Source organism: Balaenoptera borealis, assembly GCF_965194805.1.
Source record: "Balaenoptera borealis genome assembly, chromosome: 4".
Taxonomy (NCBI): domain Eukaryota; kingdom Metazoa; phylum Chordata; class Mammalia; order Artiodactyla; family Balaenopteridae; genus Balaenoptera; species Balaenoptera borealis.
In genome coordinates, this window is record NC_138861.1 from 84,828,024 (window position 1) to 84,852,525 (window position 24,502).

General features: G+C 42.3%; 1 protein-coding gene across 24 annotated transcripts in view; it reads right to left on the bottom strand.

Annotated features, from left to right (window-relative positions):
• The window catches only part of LIMCH1 (LIM and calponin homology domains 1), a 356,840-nt gene that overhangs the window by 327,154 nt on the left and 5,184 nt on the right, over positions 1 to 24,502 (bottom strand). The gene's annotated exons all lie outside the window — the stretch shown is intronic.

The following is a 24,502-nucleotide window of genomic DNA, read 5'->3' on the forward strand; positions in this document are numbered from 1 at the left end:
TTTTCTGAGTTTTCTTCTGTCTCCAGATGTGCTGTGTTTCCTCTCAATCCAGGGCCATAAAACCCACAATTTCCTGGCTTTCGCTCCTCATTACCAAATCCTACCTTTGCTTTCTTTCCTCCGAGAGGCCTTCACTAGCACCGTCTGTTCCAGGTTAAGGGTTCCCCCCGCCGCCCATGCCCTCTCTTACTCCCCTCATCATAGCATGTACTGTGATTGCCTGTTTATCTGTGTTGCTCCCCTAGACAGATCATAAGCTCCAGGAAAGCATACACCTCTCCAGTTCACAGCTGTCTCCCAAGCACCTACACCACCAAGCCAAACACAGAGTAGGTGCTTAATAAGGGAATTAGCAGTTGATAATATTCAAGAGACAGACTTACAACTGATTTGTTAGAAGATGGAAAATTCAATGCTAAAAAGATTAACACAGTCTTATGGAGGGGAAAAAACAGTGGTAAGAGCTGTAAGGGCGCTACCTTCACGAGACATGGAAGACATCACCAGAAAGACTTTCTTGAGTGTTGAGCTGAGTTCTGAAGATTAGTTAGAGCAAGGGTCCCCAACCCCGGGCCCACGGACCGGTACCGGCCCGCGGCCTGTTAGGAACCAGGCCGCACAGCAGGAGGTGAGCAGCAGCCCAGCGAGCACAGCTGCATCTGCCGCTACCCCATTGCTCGCATCACCGCCTGAACCATCCCCCGAGCCCCCACCCTCCACCACTGTCTGTGGAAAAATTGTCTTCCACGAAACCCATCCCTGGTACCAAAAAGGTTGAGGACCGCTGGAGTAGAGAATGCCCAGAGGAAAGGGGATATTTCACATTGAGGAAACCAAATGTGCAAAGGCAGAAATGTAGAGATTCCAAAACTGTATCGATTTTACACCCAAATGTCTCCGGCAACCATCCTCTCCTTTTCAAACCTACAATTATTCCCTAATTCAGGTCTTCTGCACCAATCACTTGAACTACAGCAAAACCTTCCCTCCTGCCTCCAATTCCCCCTCCCTATTGCTGCCTAAAGTACAGACTGATTATACTGTTCTCTCTGCTATAAATAAATGGTAAATACACACATAAAACTTCTGACAGTTCTCCCTTGCCCATGAATAATCATGTTCACAATTCATACCAAGGCACCTAAAGTCTCCATGGATACAGCCCCTAACCTAGCTTTTCAGTCTTGTCCGTACCTCATACTAACCCCATTCTACCTACAAACCCATTCTTCATGCTTGCACACACTGGACTACTTGCTATTGTCCAGTTCAACCTCCCATTTTCACGTTTCCACGTTTTCACTCATTGTATTAGCTACCTAGTCCACAATAATGCTACATAACAAACAGCCACAAACTTCAACAGCAAACAACAATAAGCATTTATTGCTCATGCATCTGGGGTCAGCATCTAGGTAGTTCTGCTGATCTTGGCTGGACCACCTCATAAGTCTAGGGCAGTGGTTCTCAATCAGGGGCAGTTTTCTCTTTGGCGTGTCTGGAGACTTTTTTGCTTGTCACAACTGTAGGGAATTGGATGCTACAGGAATCTAGTGGGTAGAGGCCCAGGAAGATGCTAAACACCCTAAAATGGCCATCCCCAGAGCAAAGAATTACCCAGCTCCATAGGTCAACAGTGCCTCTGTTGAGGAACCCTGATATAGGTGTTGGCTGGCTGGCCGTGTCTAGGCTGCCCGCGTCTGGGACAACTGGGGCAACTTGGCTCTGTCCGTGGTCTTGCATCCTCCTGCAGGCTGTCTTGGGCATCACGTCATAGCGATGGCAGAGGAGCAAGAACAAGCAGAGTTACTCGAGGCATTTTACAGCCTAAGCTTGGAACTGGCACATCATTACTTCTGCCACATTCTATTTGGCAAAGCAAGTCAAAAGGCCTTCCCTGATCCAGGAGTAAGGAAACAGACGCCACCTTTTTGGTAAGAAGGACTGCATTCACCTGGCAAAGGGTGCGTACTGGACGGCGTGAAGAATGGATGCAGCCAACCAGACTGATTCTCTTTTCTCTATGAGGGAAACATGAATGCGGAATTATAAAAGTGTTCCTTTCTCTCTGCTCCCTCTTGTTTACGTTTCTCTTTGGGTATTTAAAATATTATATTTTGTGTTACCTTGTTTACATTTCTCTTTGGGTATTTAAAATATTATATATTGTGTTTTGTGTTTACGTTTCTCTTTGGGTATTTAAAATATTATATATTGTGTTTTGTGTTTACGTTTCTCTTTGGGTATTTAAAATACTATATATTGTGTTTTGTGTTTACGTTTCTCTTTGGGTATTTAAAATAGTATATATTGTGTTTTGTGTTTACGTTTCTCTTTGGGTATTTAAAATAGTATATATTGTGTTTTGTGTTTACGTTTCTCTTTGGGTATTTAAAATAGTATATATTGTGTTTTGTGTTTACGTTTCTCTTTGGGTATTTAAAATACTATATATTGTGTTTTGTGTTTACGTTTCTCTTTGGGTATTTAAAATACTATATATTGTGTTTTGTGTTTACGTTTCTCTTTGGGTATTTAAAATATTATATATTGTGTCTTGTGTTTACGTTTCTCTTTGGGTATTTAAAATATTATATTTTGTGTTACCTACACTAAGGGCAGCCAGTATGCACTGAACCGACTACCTGTGGCTGGCGCCACTGCAACTGGGTTATTCTGACTGGTTGCTGCTGTGCTGTTTTAATAACGGTTCGTAAACTTTTCTTACCTTTGCCTCCTCGTATTTGTATGCCTGCTTATCTCCTACACTGAGATAAAGAGTCACTCATTTGAAGCAAGAATCTCTGTCTTATTCTTCCTTGGGCATTCAGTGCCTGGCAGTACCTGGCACGTTGTAGGTGTTCAAGAATGTTTCATTTAGGACTTCCCTGGTGGTGCAGTGGTTAAGAATCCGCCTGCCAATGCAGGGGACACGGGTTCGAGCCCTGGTCCGGGAAGATCCCACATGCCACGGAGCAACTAAGCCCGTGCGCCACAACTACTGAGCCTGCGCTCTAGAGCCCGTGAGCCACAACTATTGAGCCTGCGTGCCGCAACTACTGAAGCCCGCGCGCCTAGAGCCCGTGCTCCACAACAAGAGAAGGCACCGCAATGAGAAGCCCGCGCATTGCAATGAAGAGCAGCCCCCGCTCGCTGCAACTAGAGAAAGCCCGCGTGCAGCAACAAAGACCCAACACAGCCAAAAATAAATAAATAAATAATAAATACATTTTTTTAAAAAAGAATGTTTTATTTAATAAATGAATGTATTCACACAAAAGACAGTAACTACAATATGAGCTTACACTCTGGGATGTCTGTGATTTGATGCAGAAAACAGGAAGATTCTCCTAAAAGAAACTGTTGTCAAATGTGCTCAGGTATCTGGAATTTCATACTCTTCTTTAGAATCCATGAAATACCATGAAATACTGATATTTTATTCCATTATATGAACTAGGAATGATGTTATTGGCAGAAACTAAAACTATATTCCCTGGAGCACATCCCTTCACACCCCCCCAAAGAAATAATCATTAAAATGTGTTTTAAATCTTACATCTGCCGATGTTGCCCTGTGCAACTTACTCTCGCTTGTTTTGTCATCTGCTGGGTTCTCCACCCTGGCTGCACGTTGGAATCACTCGGGGGAAACTTTTATGCAATAACAGTGCCCAGGCCCTGATCCAGATCATTTTAAATCAAAAGCTCCCAAGTGATTCTAATGTGCAGCCAGAGCTGAGAACTGCTGAGCTCAAGCTCTCCACTAACAGGGAGGCAGTAATTATTTAAAAAAATAAAATTTGAGAAAACCCCAAATCTCTGTAAGATTTTGTTGGAACAAAAAGCTCCAGAATCAAGCAAAATTTTGAGCAACATGGGTTTAGGTATAAATGGTCCATATTACCAGTGATTATCTGTATCAGGTGAGATTCTGGGCTCAGAGGCTATTTTATTCCTGTATTATTTGTTGTTGTTATTGTTTACACTTTTACAGTTTAAAAGACTAGATCCATTTTGGAAAATACATCTAGGAGAACATCTTAAATTCACCGTTTATCCAAATAGACTAGATTAGGACAAATGATTGTATGTCAGAATATCTACTACTGAATCCCTTATATATAAAGCATGATACATGATCAATTACAGTTAAAAGTAATCTGCTTTTCTGTTGATTCTGTAGCCACTTGTGGTGGTTTAAAATTCTTTGATGCTCCTCCCTTCAAAAAGTGGGACTGACATATACACACTACTATATATAAAATAGATAACTAGTAAGAACCTGCTGTATAGCACAGGGAACTCTACTCAATACTCTGTAATGGCCTACATGGGAAAAGAATCTTTAAAAAGTGGATATATGTATATGTATAACTGATTCACTTTGTTGTACACCTGAAACTAACACAACATTGTAAACCAACTGTCCTCCAATAAAAAAATTTTTTTTGAAAAGTGAAATCTAATTCTCCTCCTCTTGAGTGTGGGTTATACTTAGTGACCCATTCTTAAGGAATACAATGTGGCAGACATGGAATCCTGTGAAGTCTGTGGCTTCTTGGTTGTGGCTTGTGGGTTCCTTAGTTGTGGCATGAGAACGCTTAGTTGTGGCATGCATGTGGGATCTAGTTCCCTGACCAGGGATCAAACCCCTGTCCCCTGTATTGGAAGGCAGATTCTTAACCACTGCGCCGCCAGGGAAGTCCCAGCTACTAGTATTTTTAAATGGAGTTTAGATTTTATCTTTAAACAATGAGGAATAACCAAAAGTAAGGAAGGGACATAATTACATTATGTTTTGGGAAGATGACCTTGGTGGCAAGGAAGAGAATGATTATGGTGGTCAGTACTGAAGCAGGGAAGCCAGAGGTGATGATGGCAGCAAAGTGGGAATGAATGTGAGAGACATTAAGGATATAACATTGATGAGATTTAGTGACTGAATGGATGGGGGAGGCGAGAGAAACAGAGAAATTGAGAGTGACTCCCAAATTTATTTCTTGATCAACTGGGTGGCTTGATTTCCTGAGATAGGGAACATAGGAAGAGGAGTGATGTGAGGAGAAAGAGGATGAGTTCAGGTTTGAGTGTGTTATTGGAGGAGCCTATGAGACACTCAGGAATGTTTAAGAAGCAGGGTCCTTTGGCTGAAAGAGGACAGTGTGAATTGCTTTGAGTGATTGCAGTGATTTAAGGCTTGGTGGGAGGTGTATAAGCTGGGAGAGGGAGTGTAGATTATTATTTCATGGTGCTTGACAGCAACGAAAGGAGACAGCTGTAAATAGCAGGGAGAGAGGAACATAAGGTTTCAGTAGGATTTGTTTTGTTCTGTATTTGAAGATGGGAAAGACTTGAACGTATTAGATGGCTTTGAGAGAGGAGGAGGGGAGACATTGATTGTATAACAGTGAGAAGGTATGATGGATAAGAAAGGTTCCTGGGACATACAGGCCTGCGAGCTGCAACTAAGGAGCCCACCGGCCGAAACTAAAGAGCCTGCCTGCAGCAACTCAGACCTGGTGCAAAAAAAATAAATAAATAAAATAAATTTTTAAAAAATAAAAATACTAATAGCTGTCAACACCTATTAAGCACTTGATATATGTCAAGTACTTTTATAGGGGCCTTCTGTGTGTTCACTTTTTGATCCTAACAGTTCATGAGGCAGACACTGAGAATACTCTTACCATTTTACAGACGATGAACTGAGGCACAGAGATGCTAAGTAAGTTCCCCCCAGTCACAGAGCTAGTAAATGGAAGGGAGAAGTTTTGAACTCAGGCTGTCTGATTCCAGAGCCCAGCCCCTTAAGTTCCAACACCAAACCCTAAGGCATGGTGCACAAGGTCTTCATTGATAGGACCCAGTCTTTTCTCCCAGCAGGCCTTTCCAAATGCTATACTCTGGCCCTGCTGCTTCCTAAACATACCCTGCTCCTGCAAATCTCCATCTCTCTGCTCAAGCTGCTCTCATGATCTAGAAGGCCCTTCTCCAACCCTTGCTCTCATCTCTCCTCACCCTTACCTTCCCCATCCAACTGACAACACTTGCTCATTTATCAAGACTCAACCCAATGCCCATCTCCTCAAAGATACTGATCCCTACCCAGGGAGAAATGTTCTCTTCTCCCTTTGTGGCTAGGAGGAACCACAAACACTTTGTGATAGACTGGAGTATTGTTTGAAGAATATTCGCTCCCCTCCTCTCCTACTGTGAGCAAAATGTCTTTCCCTGTCCCACTGACTTGGCCACATCACTTGCTTTGGCAGTGGAATGTGAGTAGATGTGATGCAAGTGGAGAATTTAAATCCATTTCATGATTTGGCTGGGCTCTGGTGCACCTGTCATTCATTTGCCATGAAGACATCTCCCAGGTAGCCTCTGGTCCAAGGAGAACAAACACACATGAAGCAGATCTGAACCCAACCCACAGTCTTGACCCAAGCGCAGCCAACCCAGAGCTTGAAGCAGAACTGCTCCAGCAGACCCTTGGAACCATGAGCCAAAAAAGATTGCTATCTGCCACTGTGAGTTTTGGTGGGTGGTGTGTCACACTGCACTGCTGTACCAAGAGTTGCTTAATATATACCTTAATTTCACGTGTTTTTTACACATCTTGAGAATAGTTATAACAACATTGAGCTCTTAATAGGTTTTTTAACATAAAACTCACTCTTTTAGATGTATAATTCAGAATATTTTAGTATTTCCACTAAGTACTATAAATAAATGGGCAAACATCACCACTATCTAATTCTAGAATATGTCTATCACTGCCAAAAGATATCCATAGGCATTATTAGTCTCTTAGTAGATTTTAAAATAATGAGTAACTTAATAAATGAGATGTAAGAAAATTCTTAGAACTCTTATTCCAAACTAGCATTAATGATATAAACATTGCATTAAAAAGACGTTTTTTCAGAAATGTGTCTCCAACAGGGTATTTTGAGATATTTTTTTAATTTTATTTTAAAAATAATTTATACTCACATTCTCCATATATCTCCATGTATTTTAAATATCAATATTTAATATTCTTCTATATTGCTATTGCAAGGCAAAGTCCATTTGGGGATTTAATTTTCAATCTACAGATCACAGAGAGATGCTTACATTAAAAGACACAAAGCATTCAGGAGGAAAAAAATTGTCACATGCTTCAAAGCTATCAGTAACTGAGGAAAATGTGACACAGAATTTGCTTTTGCACTTTAACAAAATATATTGGTCAAATGCCAAAAATAAAAATCTCAAAATTTCCACTAATAAGGACCAGAGCTTCAAAAATTAGCAAATCCGTACTTTAAAACAGAAATTTCAAAATCCAAAAAATGACAGGATTGAAAAACTATTCTCATTAGATAATTGACACCATACTTAAACACTGTTACTCTTTCTTTTTATAACAAAGAAAACTATTTTTTAAAAAACCCTATAATGACAAGCTCATTTCACTCTATTATCAAAGAGAGAGAGGTCTTATTTCAGAGAGTAATTCCATTAAAGAGATGCCTTTGGAAAAAAAGTTTTATTAAAGACTTGAATGTTGAATAGTGGGATAAATAAGAAACTCATGTTATACGTAAAATATTCTAAACTCAAAAAACATATTTTCTACATATAGAAAAAAGCACCTTAGACTGTGTTTTGCTGTGCTTTATGAAATTATTTTACCATTTAAGAAACCTAGGAAACTGTCCCTGTAACCACTACTATCCCTTAAAATAAAAAGTGAAAATCTGACCAAGGACTAGCAAAGCGACCAGTGAGCTTTCAAGTACCCTGACTCCGCCTAAACTGTCCAACCGGTTTTTATTTTTACCCTCCTCTTTGCCGTACAGGCTCTGCATAGGATCCAGCTGCGCTGTGCCAATCTGGGCCACTCAGCCAGAGGATCAGTGGGCGACAGCCGCCGTACCCACTTTTAGAAGACCCACATGCCTGGGGAGTGCACAGGCACAGGGCCGAGCATTCTCCAGCAAACAGCAACTGTGTGGTTTTGCTATTTCTAGGCTTCAGGCTCCACAAAATAATCCTTACCTGAGGAATACGAAATTTAATGGGGAAAACAAATCAGATTCTGGTATTGGATACTTTCATTTCTAACATTTTTTAAAAGCTGCTCTTTTATAATTCAGTAAAAAGGTCAATATATATTGAGAAAAAAGGAGAATTGAAGTACCCAGTTTGGACCTTTTTATGTTATTTTTTTCAGTTTTATTGAAATATAATTGACAAAATAAAATTATAAGATATTTTAAATGTATGTTGTGATGATTTGATACATATATGTATATATATTGTGAAAGGATTCCTCCCACCTAGTTAGTTAACACATTCTGTTACCTCACATATTTATTTATATATTTGTTTTTATATATATGTGTGTATATATATACACACATATATATGTGATTTTTTTTTTTTTTGGTGAGAACATTAAGTTCTACTCTCTTAGCAAATTTCAATTACACAGTATTATCAACTACAGTCACCATGTTATACATTAGATCTTCAGACTTTATTCATCTCATGCCTGAAAGTTTGTACCCTTTTGCTAACCTCCTCCTATTTCCCCCACCCTCACCTCCTGGCAACCACTTTTCTACTCTCTGTTTTCACAAGTTCAACTTTTCTTTAAAGAGTCCACATATAAGTGAGATCATACAATATTTGTCTTTCTCTGTCTGACTTATTTCACTTAGCATAATGCCTTCAAGATCCATTCATGTTGTCACAAATGGTGAGATCTCCATTCTTATGGCTAAGTAGCATTCAACTGTGTGTGTGTATATATATGGCATCTTCTTTATCCATTCATCTGTTGATGGACACTTATGTTGTTTCCATACCTTGGCTATTGTAAATAATGCTGTGATGAATATACAGATACATATATCTTTTTGAATTAGTGTTTTTGTTCTCTTTGGAAAAATACCCAGAAGTGGAATTGCTGAATCATATGGTAGCTCTATTTTTTATTTTTTGAGGAACCACCATACTGTTTTCCATAGTTGCTGCACCAATTTACATGCTCACCCACAGTGCATAAGGGTTCCCTCTTCTACACGTCCTCACCAACACTTGTTATTTATCGTCTTTTTGAGGATAGCCATTCTAACAAGTGTGAGGTGATATCTCATTGTGGTTTTGATTTGCATTTCCCTGATGTTTAGTGATGTTGAGCACCTTTTCATGTACTTGTTGGCCATCTGTATGTCCTCTTTGGAAAAAAGTCTATTTAGTTCCTCTACCTATTTTTTAATCAGATTGTTTGTAGTTTTGCTATTAAGTTGTGTGAGTTATATTACTTTTTAATCAACACTTCAAAATCAATCTGATTCACTCAATCACACTTTTACACCTAGTAGAACCACTTAAGTGCTGGGTTGGGCACCTGACACTTGGTGATATCTCTAAAACTGACCCTTTTCTAATCTTCTAAAAATAGGAATGAAACAATCTATTAATGCCTTTTTTAACCAATCTTAGATTATAATCCCAAACTCACCTCCAAGAAATAGCCACTGTTCTCAGTTTTTTAACTATTTCCTTGTTTTTCTCTATATTCTTGCCACCCACGTATGCATTCCTATATATTATCGCATTTTAATTAAAATACTGGTAACGTTTATTGGTGATCTCATCATCATCTACTTCCCCTAGGTTTTCCTTTAGGGAATTCACCACTTCACTGTTGGGTAGCAGCCAGTGGTAGGGATGGACAAGGGTGGACCCCGATTGACTTCAGCTAACCCACTCATCCACTCCCCTGGTAATCATGAAAGAGGGCTGTGTCTCCTTTCTCTGGCCAGAGGGTGTAAAGAGAATATGAGGACTGGAATTGCTCTTGTCCCGCCAAGTCCTCAAATGGAAAAGCCTGGACTTTCTGGAATGGTGTAGGGCAGGCAAGGATACATTACATAAAGCCAGAGCATAAAGCCATGCAACGTACAGCACAGTTGAAAGGCTGAGAGAATCCTTGTCCTTACTGATACCATTGAGCTGCTGAGTCAGCCTCATCTGAAGTAGGACTCTACCTCCAGACTATCAATAGGCCAATACACCATCTTTTTTCTAAAGCCAGTTTAGGTTGGATTTCTGTTTGTTGCAATCATCAGAATACTAACTAAAACACACAAAAGAATGTTTGAATGAAAAAAATTACTAAACACACTCAAATAAAAGCCAAATGAATAAGAAAAAAAAATTTTTAACACATTATACAATTCACAACTCTTGATGCAAGTTAAAATTCAGTGGTTTATTATGTCAGAGCAACCCCAGGGTCCATCAGGCCACTTGGGAACCAAGACCACATATGCATTAGAATGTAGGGTTAGAGAGATGCCTAGGGTCTCATCTGGATAAAATCACTCTCCTTTCCAGGTAGCAGCAACTGTCAAGCAGTGTATTGGGTAAAGAGATTCATTTGGGGAGTTTCTTTAAAAATACTGAAAACATTTCTAAAGCCAACACGGGCCTCCAGCATCCTGGGGCATCATCCCCATCTCCACCCCACCCCACCTCTTCACTACTGCCCCCCCTCACCAATATCCTTCAAGGTTGCCCTTGGTGACGAGCCTGTATCACATCACACAGCATGGTGGTTACTAGCAGAGGTAAAGCAGCCAGACTGCCTGGGTTTGAAGATCAGCTCCACCACCTAATGACTGTGTGACTTTCGACTATTTACTTATTTCTCTGTAAAATGGGAGTAATAAGAGTTTGCACCTAGCTCACACGATGGTTGAGAAGTTAAATGCTTAGAATAGGGCCATAGGCGATACGCCCTCATAAATTGTTTTTATTTATTTATTTATTTATTTAATTTATTTATTTTTGGCTGCGTTGGGTCTTCGTTGCTGCACGCGGGCTTTCTCTAGTTGCGGCGAGCCAGGGCTACTCTTCATTGCGGTGCACGGGCTTCTCATTGCGGTGGCTTCTCGTGTTGCAGAGTACGGGCTCTAGGCGCGCAGGCCTCAGTTGTTGTGGCACGTGGGCTCAGTAGTTGTGGCTTGCGGGCTCTAGGGCTCAGGCTCAGTAGTTGTGGTGCACAGGGCTTAGTTGCTCCGCAGCATGTGGGATCTTCCCGGACCGGGGCTAGAACCCGTGTCCCCTGCATTGGCAGGCGGATTCTTAACCACTGCGCCACCAGGGAAGTCCCAAGCCCTCATAAATTATTATCATGAACTATGATAATTTGAGGAAGTGTGGAGAAAATCTGATCCCTGTCGTCCAAGAGAGAGCCAGCCATGGCCCCAGGCCAAGGCCAGGCAGCCCTGAGGACTCCTACCGCCTGCACCAGGCTGAGCAGCCCTCCCTCCACCCCGCCTTCCAGCTTCATCCCGCACCTCCCTCGCCCTGACACACCCACCTCACTGGGCTCCTCCAACTCTTTCTTTGGAGTCTTCACACATCCCTCAGCCTCCACCTGGAACACCGTTTCCTGCTCTCTTTTGTCTGGCCAGTCCCTGCTCATCCTTTGGGCCTCAGCTTAGACAGCACGTCTTCAGAGAGGCTGCCTGAGGCCCCACAGACCAAAGGAGGCCCAACCCTCTCCATGTCCACACAACCTGCTCTTCCCTTTCTGAACGTGCATCACACACACACACACAACTCTGTGTTCAGGGTCTGTCTCTCCTGGAAGAGTGTAACTTCACAAGGGCAGGCACCATGTTTGTCTCATCTACTCCTGAGTTCTTAGGATATGCTCAGTAAATATATAATGAATGAACGAATAACGTCCCAAACTGAGACAGGTTGCCAATATGTATATACTGGCTCAGGAAGGCCACACGAGTCACAGCCTAGAAGCCAACAACCCTCCGGACAAACCACCTACACTTACCCTCAAGTCTCAGTTTCCTCATTTCCAACTCGCCTCATTTCCAAGAGCTTCTCACCCACAACAAATAATTCTCATAGGTTCCCTTGGGGAGAAGGACGCTGCTTTAAGTACTACCAAGGCATAAAATCCTAAAGAAAAATGCCTCAGGAAGAAAAATGCACTACCTCTCCAAAATCAGTAGGAGCTTCTCTGAGGAATGTTGTCCAAGGTCATCTGACAGTAGATAGGAAATGTGAAGTTCCTAAAAATGTTTCCTTAGGACCCAAGATCCTCAGTTCCAGCATCAGGAATCTTCCAGCTGTTGTTTTATACATCTGTGTGTGTGTGAGCCTGTGAGTGAGAGGCAGTAAGTCTGCACAAGACATTAAGATCCAAGTATTTCTACTATAAAACAACAACGCACATTCCTAAAAATGAATCAATAATGTCCCAAAGTAAGACAAACAACCAAAAACCTCATATTTTGCAAAATCAAACACTAAAATATAACAGGGCTTACGGAAAATTCAGAGTTGGGGCAGAAGGCTCAAATCCCATTCAACTTTGTAACCAGAACACTAACAAAAACAATAAGAAACTGAGAATTACTAGCACAGATAAAAAGATGTTTTCTATATCCTATTATAGAATAAATGTGGGAATTTTACCCAAAAGGTGGGGTGGGGCAAGGGTGCAGTATGGAAAGCATGTGAGGAAAGACTGAAGCTGCTGCGTTATGGAGATAAGATAAATCAGACTTTTTAATAAGTGCAAAGCCAAATGGAGCCCAGAGCAAGAACAAGGTGCCATCGCCCCCCCCTTCACTTCCACAGCCTCCTTTGCTTTCAATTACTGCTAATTGGTGATGCAAAATACTAAGGTGCTAAGAAAAATCTCACACAAACCACTGCAACTTGCATCTTAAAAGCATCACACCCTACTTCTCAATTGCATATGCGATAATTCACACTACGGAAACATAAATTATAGCAGAGCCAACCGTATTTGCTCAGAAGACCAGGGGTCCATGCCGGGTAAGGGGTCTGAGAGTGGAGCTGCGACCAGGAGGTACCAGATGTGTGAGCCAAGAGAAGTACCATTGCGAGGGGCATCATTTAACGGCCCTGGAGCCACATCGGATCAGAGTCCTGACCAACTTGCCTGCCAGTCTTAACATGACTAAAACTTACTGGAACAGGCACAGTAAAGACCCTTGAACTGGTTCGGTGGGCAACAGATATGTGTTACACAAGGACTAAGTAGGATGACAAATGTAGAGCAGCCAGCAGGAACACACACTAACTACACATGCTTTTCTTCCTCCTGTTAGTAATAATTTCTGTTCCAGGACTACTTGAACACAGATGGGGAGCCAGGTCTCAACCAGAGGGAAAGAGACTGGTGAAGAGAAAGGAAGTAAAAATAGTTCCACCCATCGGCTATGGTTTATTCTGCTCCTGTAATGGTTTTTCAGCATAGTCGTAACCATTCGCCTGCCAAAATTTATCTTTTGAAAAGCAATGAAAGGGCTCCAGTTTCACAGAATGTGCTCAGGAATCACAGAGATGGAACTGTTTCCTAGCAACTAACAGTACCATGCACACAGAAGATGCCCACTAAACAGCTGCTGAGGGAAAGAGGAAGCCAGAGGGAGGGCAGGTCACCTGCTTGCTTAGATAGTTGGGATCATGATCCTTTTAGAAGTTTTGCTTTTACTTCTAGAGCATAGCAGTCACCAGCCCAAGCTCAAGCTCTGGAACAAAACTGCCTGGATTCAAATCCCAGCTCTGCCACTTATTAACTATGTGACTTCAGGCAAATCAATTAACATTTCTGTACTCCAGTTTTCCCGTCATGTATTGATAAAATGGGCATAAAATGGTGCTTACCTCAGAAGCACCTTATCTGCTGGGCACATTACATTATATAGTAACTCAAGCACCTAGACTAGCAATGCCACACGATAAGTGCTCTAGAAGTGTGTTAACTATTATTATTTTTATTTGTCACTGAACTAGCTACCTTATCACTACATTATCACATTCCGTCAACTCTTGCAACATGATGAATCAGGCTTCCACTTGTCACCCACCCCTCCTATTTATGACATCTTGCAAGGTTCCTGAGGAAACAGGCGGCAACCACATCTGCTGGTTGATAACATTCAGCTCCACAAGCTCCTTTTTTAATTTTCTGTAGGAAAGGCAGAGAGGATGCCATTTCTCAGTGTTTCCATTGGGTCATGACAATGAATGGTCATAGCCATAGTCCCTTATTAATACCAGCTGCTGGTCATTAGTTTTTACGGGGTATTGTCCTTTTAAAAATACCTATCTAATAAGAACTCCTACAGATGACCACTACAATAAAATTCCTACGTGCTTTTTCTTTAGCTAGATCCTACAACAGGGGAGAGAGAGGAGCCTGACTGATTGGTTGAGGTGGGGAGAGAAAGAGGAGGTGAGAGTCCTGGGGCAGAATGCTGGGGAGCATGTTTATTTAAAGAAAGGAGATGTTTGCTCTCCAGCCCTGCAGACAGAAATGCCAAGTGCAGTGAGCCCTGCACCAGTCCAACCTGAGGGGGAGGGTGGCCTCCTAAATAATTCCTTCCACTGATATCACCTACCTAAGAGCCAAGAGTGGAATCACTTTCCAAGTGTCCAATCACTGACTGTCTCCAGGCAACTATTGGGTAAACTGCTTTTTTAAATCAGTCTTTAAAAAAAAAAAAAAATTTGCTTCCTGTCAGGGCAGCAACAGAGTCTATTTTCTCTGCCACGGCAGAGTCCAAGTGCCAATCAGGCAATCGTAGCTGGGCACAAGCTCACTGAGAAATCTCTCGGGCAGTGGGGAATATGGCTCTGAGGCCCTAATGGGGAGCAAAGTGAATAAACTGAAGAGGACTGGGACGATCACTAAGAACCCAGACCTTGGCCACAAGAGCTGTGGGGTTTATCAAAGTAGGCAGATCCCAAGCAACCATATATTCATTACAATGAAATATGACAATGTTCTAATAGAGGTGAATTCTAAATGTCAGGTGTGCACAGAGAAGGATTAGTGGGCTTAAAGGAATCAGGGAGTCTGCCTCAGAGGCAGTCATATTTAAGCCCTGTCTGGAAGGATTTGTCCCTGGAGAAGTGGAGAAGGGGCACTCCAGGGTTCCCCTACCTCAACCACCATTCTCCCCTTTCTCCTAAGGAATAGAACCCAGATTATTACCTGGAAACATTACACCCTCCCCTGCAATCAGGAGCGGCTATGTTACTGAAATTCTGGGCAGTAAAATGGAACCAGAAGTGTCAGGAAGACTTTTCTAAAAGTCTTATAAGGAAAAGATGCACTCTTCATTTTCCCTTCCTCCATCTTGCTTCCTGGAAAGGTGACGTGATGATGAATCTCTAGCAGCCATGTTGGACCATGAGGAAGAGGATCTAGTGGTAAAAGAAACCTAAGTCACAGAGTTTACAATTTCTGGGGCTCCCAGATGACATGTGACTTTATTAGTTTATAAAGCACCTTCTTTCAGAGGAATTTGGGAGACAAGTTCCCAAATCAGAGGACATCTGTGGGTCACCACCCGAAGTCTCACACAAAATTGCTCTGCTTACTCACTGAAAAGTAGGCAGGTTTCTTGCAGCCCCTTCTCACTTCAGAGTGGAGTGCAGCGTCTACAGCCCCTATTCTGTGCAAGAATTTTAATCCCAGAGTCCAAGCTCAAATGTAAATCCCAAAGTCCTCTCTGCCATATCTCCTAGAAGAGGGTCTCTTGATTTATTGTGTCTTGGTCCTAAGCGGTATGTAGACCATCATGCAAACCCCACTCTGAGTGGCCGGCAAGAATATTTGAGAATTTCTGACTCAGTTCCCTTCTCCGCCCCCTCCCCTACATACACACCTTCAACACACCTGGAAAACTGTAAGAGCATAAAAGCATGTGTTGTGTGTACACACAAGCTCTTATCTCAATAAATTAGCATCAATCTAATTCCCTTGCTCAGCACCCTTCGCTGATCTCAGCTTAAATATTACTTTCACTATGAGTCCTTGTCTGCCTAAAGTCTTCTTCTCTTAAGTCCCCCATTCTTTGTCGTCATAGCAATTATCCCAATTTGTTATTATGAATTTATTGTTTAAGCTCTACCCCCCACACACCACAACTACATTGTGCATTTCCTGTGGGCAGGAATCATGTTTATTTTGTTCACCACCTAACCTTGGTTCCCAGCACTATGCCTGGTATATGGTTGGAGCTTAGTTAACACTTTACAGGAAATGAATTTTAAAGTTTGTTTAAAACACTTCCACACATTAATGCTTATTTTCACCGTTAATGCTTATTTTTAGTGTTTACACTGAAGTGAACTTATAAGTGAGTGACAGCCAAGCATCCCAAATAATTATTTTCATATCTTAAACCATTTGACTGAGCCTATCCTAGCCTTCATTCAGTTTCCCATTATAATAAAATAATTGTTTGAATATCATTTTTTAAAATATTTCTTAGGAGAGGAAAAGAGAGCCGTCTACTCCACAATAAATAACTTCAATTCCTCACTTAGTGCCCCACTTGGTAAAAAATAAGGCTGAGGACTTTTTTATAACAGTATTGGGATGTAAAAATTTTTTAAAGCCCTTCTGCCCTTGACCTTTATAAAAAACAAAAACAAGTGTAGGTCTATTCTTACATGGTCTCCTAATGGGCTATTTAGGAATAGAAGGGTGGGGTACATTCCTAACTTCTAAGGTTGACCAGGAAGCCGAGCTGCCTCCTACAATGGCTGTAACTGTCACAGTCAGGATGCAGAGCCGTGGAAACATGGAGCTTTCTCAGCCTAACCAATATTCTATCCTTAAGGTCCCAGCATAAATAAAAGGATACAGTTTTGCTGATAGCATAAGTTTAGTGAGAAAAGGTGTCAGCCAAGATATTCCTTAGGTGCATGTTTTATGACTACGTCACCTTGTTTTTTTCCCCTTATGCCAAAGATAATTCCCTGAGATTCGATGGCCACCCCATCAGGGTTAGCTACACGAGGACATCTCTTTGGGAATACTGTTTTCAACACTGCAAACATGGAATTTTACCACAACAGAGCTGAACTCCATGACATCATTCTTCCTTGCAAAGAGAGATATAACATCTCCCTGTGTCCAGGAAGAAGTCTTTCCAATATTCCATCATTCTTTTTATAAGGACTACTTTTTTTCAAGGACTATTTTTTTTCCTGTATCTTCTAGTAACCCTCTAATTTAGGCTATTTTTATATTTCTCAATTACTTAAAAATAAAGTTCTATTATCCTTTCCTTTCCTCATTTGACTGCACTGAAGTCCTCCTTTTTCCCACTCTACCCTCCCCTCACAAAAAGATCCTATCTGATACCTTTCCTTTGCTTCAAAAGTAAACACACACACATTCTTAGGAACAAATGAGGGGAAATAGTATACAATTGTATTGCACAGTTTTCTAAATCACAGAAGAGTGAACTGGGCTTCAAAAACATAAAAAAATCTAGCTCCAATGAAAGTAGTTTAGTCAAAAATCCACCAATGTTAAAAAAAAAAAAGTTTCGATATCGCTATTAAAGTAGAAAACTGTTGGATGCTTTTACACATTAAAAAAATCAACCAGTGTTAAGCAATTCAGTCCTTAACCATGAAAATAAAGGCTGAAATGACTAGGGTTAGACTGGAATGTAGGTGACAGGGATGCTGACCACAGCCAAGATTCCCAGAAGTCACAGAGCTACTTTGTTTAGACCCTTCAGTTCTTCAGGATGGGACCGGGATACCTGCAGGAGAGGCCGCCAATCTCCTCTCTTGGAAGGACCTGCCTCTTGGCTGAACTCAACAACAAAACTGTTCCCAGGTGAGCTCCTGTCCAAACAGGAGAACTCTCAGGTAAGAGTGAAGGAGCTGTGGTAAAGGCCTCAGACAGATGTGCCGACAGCGCTTAAACACATCAGCATGGGGAAGAGATGGCCCTTTGCACCCACAGCCTTTTGTGTTTTGGAGCACAAGACAGATCACACAGGTAGTAGGTCTTTACTCAAACTCTCTGGGGAAGGTAAAGTATGGAATAATACACCTACTCAACTTCTCCATTAGAAAATGCTAAAGCACACATGGACGATGCAATTATGCACCCCCATATGGAACAGCCACTGGAGGTAAAACTGTAACAAGAGAGCCACAGTCCCTAATATCATAAACATAAAATATTCTAGAATATCTGTCCTCTTAAGTAATCATACGTTAAGGAATCAGCAAGCTTTTTAAAAATTTTTTAAACTAACTACTTACTTATTGGCCATTTGCCCTAATAAAACTTTTAATGGAGTGACTGGGAGCTGTAACAACAGGAGACAGAAACCGGATTCCAGCAACCCTGAACTACAGACAATGCCATTGCCCAGTTCCGCCTTAGCAAAGTGAGGTGTGAAGGCAGCCAGCAAAGGCGCAGAGCCTGATTCCTCTTGCCTGAGGGCCTGGCGAGCACCACCTACCTGGTGTCCCGCCCCTCCCTCACCCAATGTAAGGTCTGTCCCAGGGAGGACAGCCCCTCAGTCTTGGCAGCAGAAAGGTACAAACTGTAAAGAAAAACAAACTAGGGAGCCATAGCTTCTGAAAGCCACATCATGGCTCAGAAAAAAGGCAGGGGTGGGGGGAACCTCTGCACAGTCAGAGGGACAGAAAGCTCAGTCCCTACAGGAATTTTCACACATGGTCCTAAATGTAGGAAGCATTAAGGGATACGATCCTGCAATCCCACTCCTGGATATATATCTGGAGAAAAACATAATTCGAAAAGATACATGCACCCCAATGTTCATAGAAGCACAGTTTACGATAGTCAAGACATGGAAGCAACCTAAATGTCCATCAACAGATGAACAGATAAAGAAGATGTGGTGCATATATACAATGGAATATTACTCAGCCATAAAAAAGAATGAAATAATGCCATTTGCAGCAACATGGATGGACCTAGAGATTATCATACTAAGTGAAGTAAGTCAGAGAAAGACAAATATCATATGATACCGCTTATATGTGGAATCTAATAAAAGGATACAAATGAACTTATTTACAAAACAGAAATAGACTCACAGACATAGAAAACAAACGTATGGTTACCAAAAGGGAGGGGGGGAGAGGGATAAATTAGGAGTTTGGGATGAAAATATACACACTACTATGTTTAAAATAGATAACCAACAAGGACCTACTGTATAGCACAGGGAACTATACTCAATATCTTGTAAAAACCTATAATGGAAGAGGATGTAAAAAATATATATATATATATGTTTATATATATATATGTATAACTGAATCACTTTACTGTACACCTGAAACAAATACAACATTGTAAATCAAACTATATTTCAATAAAAATTAAAAAAAAAAAAAAAAGATAACAAGGGCTTCCAAGTTAGACAGCCTGGGTTTCGAATCCTGACTCTAACCAGTACTTCCTGACTAGGTGACCCTGAGCAAGTCTCCTAATTCCTGGAAGCCACAGTGTCTTCAGCTATAAATTTTGGATATCTGGGTACATATATTTGTAGAAGTTAAGCAAGGATGCTTTCGATTAAAGTCCTAGTTTTGCCACTTACTTGTGACTTTGGGGAAGATATTTTCTCACCTGTAAATGGGGATAATAACATTACTTATTTATAAGGGATTAATGAGTTTTTCACCCTGTGCCTGACACATAGTAAGTACTCAATAAATATCAGCTATTATCATCATGAGCACTGGTTTCATCACCATCCTTATCATTATCATGTTACCCCTAGCTATGACACTTTTAGGTTTCAGGATAGTCCAAAGCAAAAAGAGAAGTTTCCAGGCCAATTTCCAGGAGCTGCCTGGTCCCACCTAGCACCAACTGCCACTCACAGAATCACCGGCCAGATGTCCACATCATGGCTCCATTGTCATCCATCAATAGAGAGCCGGGGACCCAGAGATCCAGTTGCTGGGGACACACACCCCACTCTACCCCCCTCTTGGTGGCCAGAGCTCAGTCTGCTCATTTGGAGCTTGCCTGATGCAAACTTGGTTTCCAGGGAGATGCTGGGGCCAGAAGAGCCAGCTCCACCTCCCACTCCACTTCCCCTTTCCCCAAATCTGTGGGACCTCACTGTTCTCCTACCACGTGACAGCATTGTGTCATAGCAGCCCTGTATACAAACAAGCCAGACTATTTAAATGTCATTGTGAGAATGATGCTGCCTGCTCTCATTTCCATATCTATTCAGACCACCACTCCTTTCTTGAGCTAGCCAGAAAAGTCTTTCTTCCTCTTCCCTAGCTCTCCATGCAGAGTAGAGAACCATATGCAAAGTTAAATCTTTGTTGTAGTAAAATGATGTAAGAGTCATCAAGTCCTGACAGAGGAGGAGAATTAGAATGACTATATAACTTATGGCATATGTTCATTCATCATTACATCGCAAATGTCGTATGTTACTGGCCACCAAATGCTACATTTCTCTCAAAGGCTACAGATAAATTCTCCCAACTGCCAAACAATACAACAGCTTTCAGTCTTGGAGAGCTAAGGTACCCTCGGTGCTTTTAATCTTCAAAAGCAGGTCCCAGTTGAATAAGAAAACAATTCTATGTGAGCAGGGGGAGATGACCCAAAATGATGAACTGATCCCTCCCAGTACTAGTTCCCACTCATGTGAAATATGGATTAGGTCACAAATGAGATTATATGCAGCACCAAGCCCCACAGGCATGGTATGATTAAAGTTAAAGGAGTCCAGAAACGTCTCAAGTTGAGAAGTAAGGCTGAGTTGGGTTGAAATTTCCAACCCCTCCCTAAAGGCCTGGCAACTTGCTCCAAATCACAACTGAAACTGAGTTGAAGCGACATCTGTTTCTCCAGAAAGTGTTTGGCATTGCAGAGAAGAACTACAGATTAGAACAGATAAATACTCTTGCGGGTGGAGAAGCAAAGGGGAGGGGGGAGACCAAGAAAATTAGAATTATCTACCTGCTAACATAGTCTTGTAACTCAATAACTACCATCACAGGGGGGCGGGGGGGGGGGAGGGAAAGAGGAAAGAGAAGGGAGGAAGGAGGAAGGAAAATAAACGAGGGACTTATTCTTCTTCTAGGGGGAGTTGACACAACGTCAATGAACAAAACACTGCTACACTGGAGTTGTATATTCAGACAACCACCGTTTGTTTAACGATTTAATGTTGGATTGTCTGCAAGAAGAGAGGAATTGAGCATTCTCCTTGGAGTTTGGTTAACAAAGACTATGCGTTAAACTTAAATAGTCAACACAGTATTGAGGAATAATTTTCTAAACCTTAATGGACTATCTTATCAGTTGGTATTACTGGTTTTCCTCTGATGCCTAAATCTCTTTTAACTCAAGTCAGAATAACACACAACACCTATAGTCCAGGTATCTGGAGCTAATAAGCTAAGACAATAGAATTAGGTCAGTAGACAACTGAATTATATTTTTTACACTAAAAAACTCAGGGTTCTGAAGATTTTCTTCCAAAATCAGCTGTAGTTGTTATTAACAACAATAGAAACAAAAACAATAATAGCAATAACAGTATTAATAAAGATAGCAGTGGTAATAGTAGCAGTACTATAGTAGTTATGGTAGTAGTGATATTAATAGCAGTAGTAATATAATGGTAATAATAATAATGACCACTACTTAAGCGGCACTTCCTAAATGCTGCGTACTGTTCTAAGCATCTTAAATGTATTAACTTATTTCATTCTCACAGCACTCCTTCCAGGTAGGTAAGCTACTATTAGTACCCCTGTTTTACAGATGCTTTGAACAATATCTCTGTTATTTTTGTTGTTGCTAACGACTAGCGCTAGCTTTCGGAGAAACTATTTAGGACCAAAAGGAGAGGAAACACAGCCTGTCCAATGTCACACAGCTAGAAGGCAATACACCTGGGATTCCAACCCAGGCTGCCCAGCCCCAAAGCCTGACCTCTAACCGCTGTGCTGCACTCACTGCCCCTTTGCTTTGGAAGGCCTTCTAGAGAAGGAATGTGGAAGGAAATTAGGCCCCTGCCTGCTGGTAGCCAGAGTTAATACATGAAGTTTGCTGTTTCCTTCAGGAGTCTCCCCAAAGCCACATTAAGACACGTAGCCTGCTCGGACGGCTATAAAAAGTCGCTGGAAGTGTTATGGAACTGTTCCCACCTGGCCTGTGACCTCCGTCAGGGCTTTCACCTCTGCCAGCCAAGGCAGAAGCTGGGGGTGGGGTGAGATGGGGGCACGGTTCCCAGGCCACCGTTTCCTGCCCAGTAACACAGCCCTCAAATAGCCAAGACTGCAGGCCGAGAGAAACTCCTCACTAACAAGTTATCTCCTGGAGCTTGTTCCCTGAACCTTTATTAAGAATGAACAGTTTTCTCACCAATCCATGACTCAAGGAAGACCAGTGACTGAAGAGGAGAGAAAAACTGCAAAGTTTGTTTATTAACCTGCTGCACCCAAGGGAACATTTTTCTGAAAGGGTGAAATTCCTGACTACTCAAAAGAAAAAGGAAAAAAAAAAAAAAAGTCTGTGGGAAATTTAATCACCAACTGAACAAAAGTGAAAAACAAAGCCCTACCAATGAGGATGTTGCCGAAGACAACGGGGCCCCTAAAGGAGATGCAATTGCCTCGAGATAACAGTCCCCCTGGGAACTCGGCTCGCACTAAGTACTACATTATTGCTATATTAGCCGAGGAATCTTTGTTCACTGGGCAACTGCGCGCAGAACCATCTGTTACTGCTCCTGGGTTCCCCCGGTTTGCAGACGCGGCATTTACATTTCAAGAGGAATCTCCGGGAAGCAAGAGGGACAGTCTCTGTCTCTCCCCGGAGCAAACACCTTTTTATACAGCCTAGGAGGGGGAAGCTCTCCTTTCCGTGAAACCCAACTCCGAGATTGAAAGGAGATAGGCCCCTTCAATAATGCACACGCACAGCGCCACGGCTGCTTCGTCCTATAGCCATGCACTGCCCGTTACGGCTTTCACATTCTCAAATTGGTAGATCTGGTAAAGCATCAAGAACAATGCCCAACTGTCTATAGGGCCCAATGGGGCTCTGCTTTCTTAAGGAAGCCCTTCTTGTTTTTAAGCCTGTGGAACCAGGACAAAAGCTGATATTCTGCACTGCATAATATTTAGCTTGAAATATACCACCACTTAAAAACAGACTGTGACCTGGGCTGAAGAAGATGTTTTAGATCATAATCTAAGTGGAGGCTAGAGTACTATATACCTAGGTGAAAATTCATGGAGGTGTGCACTTAAGATGTGTGCACTTTCCTGTGTGTAACTTATCCCACAATACATTTTTTTTTAAAGTATAGTATGTATGCCCGTGTTACTTACAATTAAGGAAATGGGGAATAAACCGCTTGCCTTCAAGAACCGCAAAGTGCTCTGCTCTTATACCCTCCCCTCATCACCATCCACATCCAAAATCTCTCCTGAGAATTTTAAAGTTCAAGAACTTGAAAAACACAGCTCTCCAACTCTCAACCAAGCCAGTGACTACAAATGCTTCCTGTATGTCCTGTGAGCCCAAGTATGCAGCACAGAGAAAGCACCTGTCACAGCCCAAGGCGTGCCAGCCACATCTCACAAATAAAAAGCCAAGGTCTTTTTCTCATCTGCTCATTAGCCATCAAATTATGAGAGACACGACTGGGGCTTTTAGCAATAGAGCCTCGAGTTTATTCTTCTGTTTCTTTAACACTATTTTTAAATAGATCTTTCTAAACTCTGCCTGACACTCTTGCTTGTATGAAGCAGGTTAACCCTGTAAGGTGCAGGCCTGTGGCTGGAGCATTAGAGCAGCATTAAGTGAGGGTGGCTTCCCCAGGCATCTCAGCAGATTTAAATCTGTACCATCGTAGCTCTGTTACCCCAGCAGCATCAAGGGTGTCACTAAGTGACAGTCTGAGTACTAACAGGCTTCACCATTGCTGGATCATGACTTAGCGGTACATTTCTTCCTTTGAACTACCAGGGAGGGAGAGCTGCCTGTCCCTGAGGAAAAGAGGGTCAAATTCGCCTTCCAGTAAGCCTCAAGAAAGGCCGCCAGCCGCAAAACAGAGGCTCACTGCACGTATCATAATGGGTCACCTTTCCCTGCTCACACCCTTCTAGCGTCCTGACCCCCGCAGACACTTCATTTCGGGAGCGCAGGGCCACCAAGCTGCATCTACAGATAAACATCGAGAATCAGGATCGCCCAGCGAGCGCTTCCTGGACTGAGCCGAGAGCTCCAGTGATTTCCCTGGCCTGCCACCGAGTCATTTAAGAAGTGAAATATGCCAACGGGGCCGGGTACCCAGCACCTGGGAGCCCGTTCCACCGCCTCTGCGATGGAGTGGGAGCTGTCAATGGCTGGGCAACGTCTCTGCGGATGGCGCATTCGCAGGTGGGTCTTGCAGGCTCCCCGGCCCTCTGCGCTGTGCCAGCCTCACACCTGACCCGGTGCCAGGAATACAGCCAGAGGCTCCGGTGGGTATGCGCTTCCGTAGAGACACGCACAACTCCGCTCCGGAAGGGCGGGGAGGGGGAGCCAACCGGCGGAGGTAGGACTGGGAGCAGGACCCCCGACATGCTGCGTCGGCAAGGACTCTGGGGGCTCGCG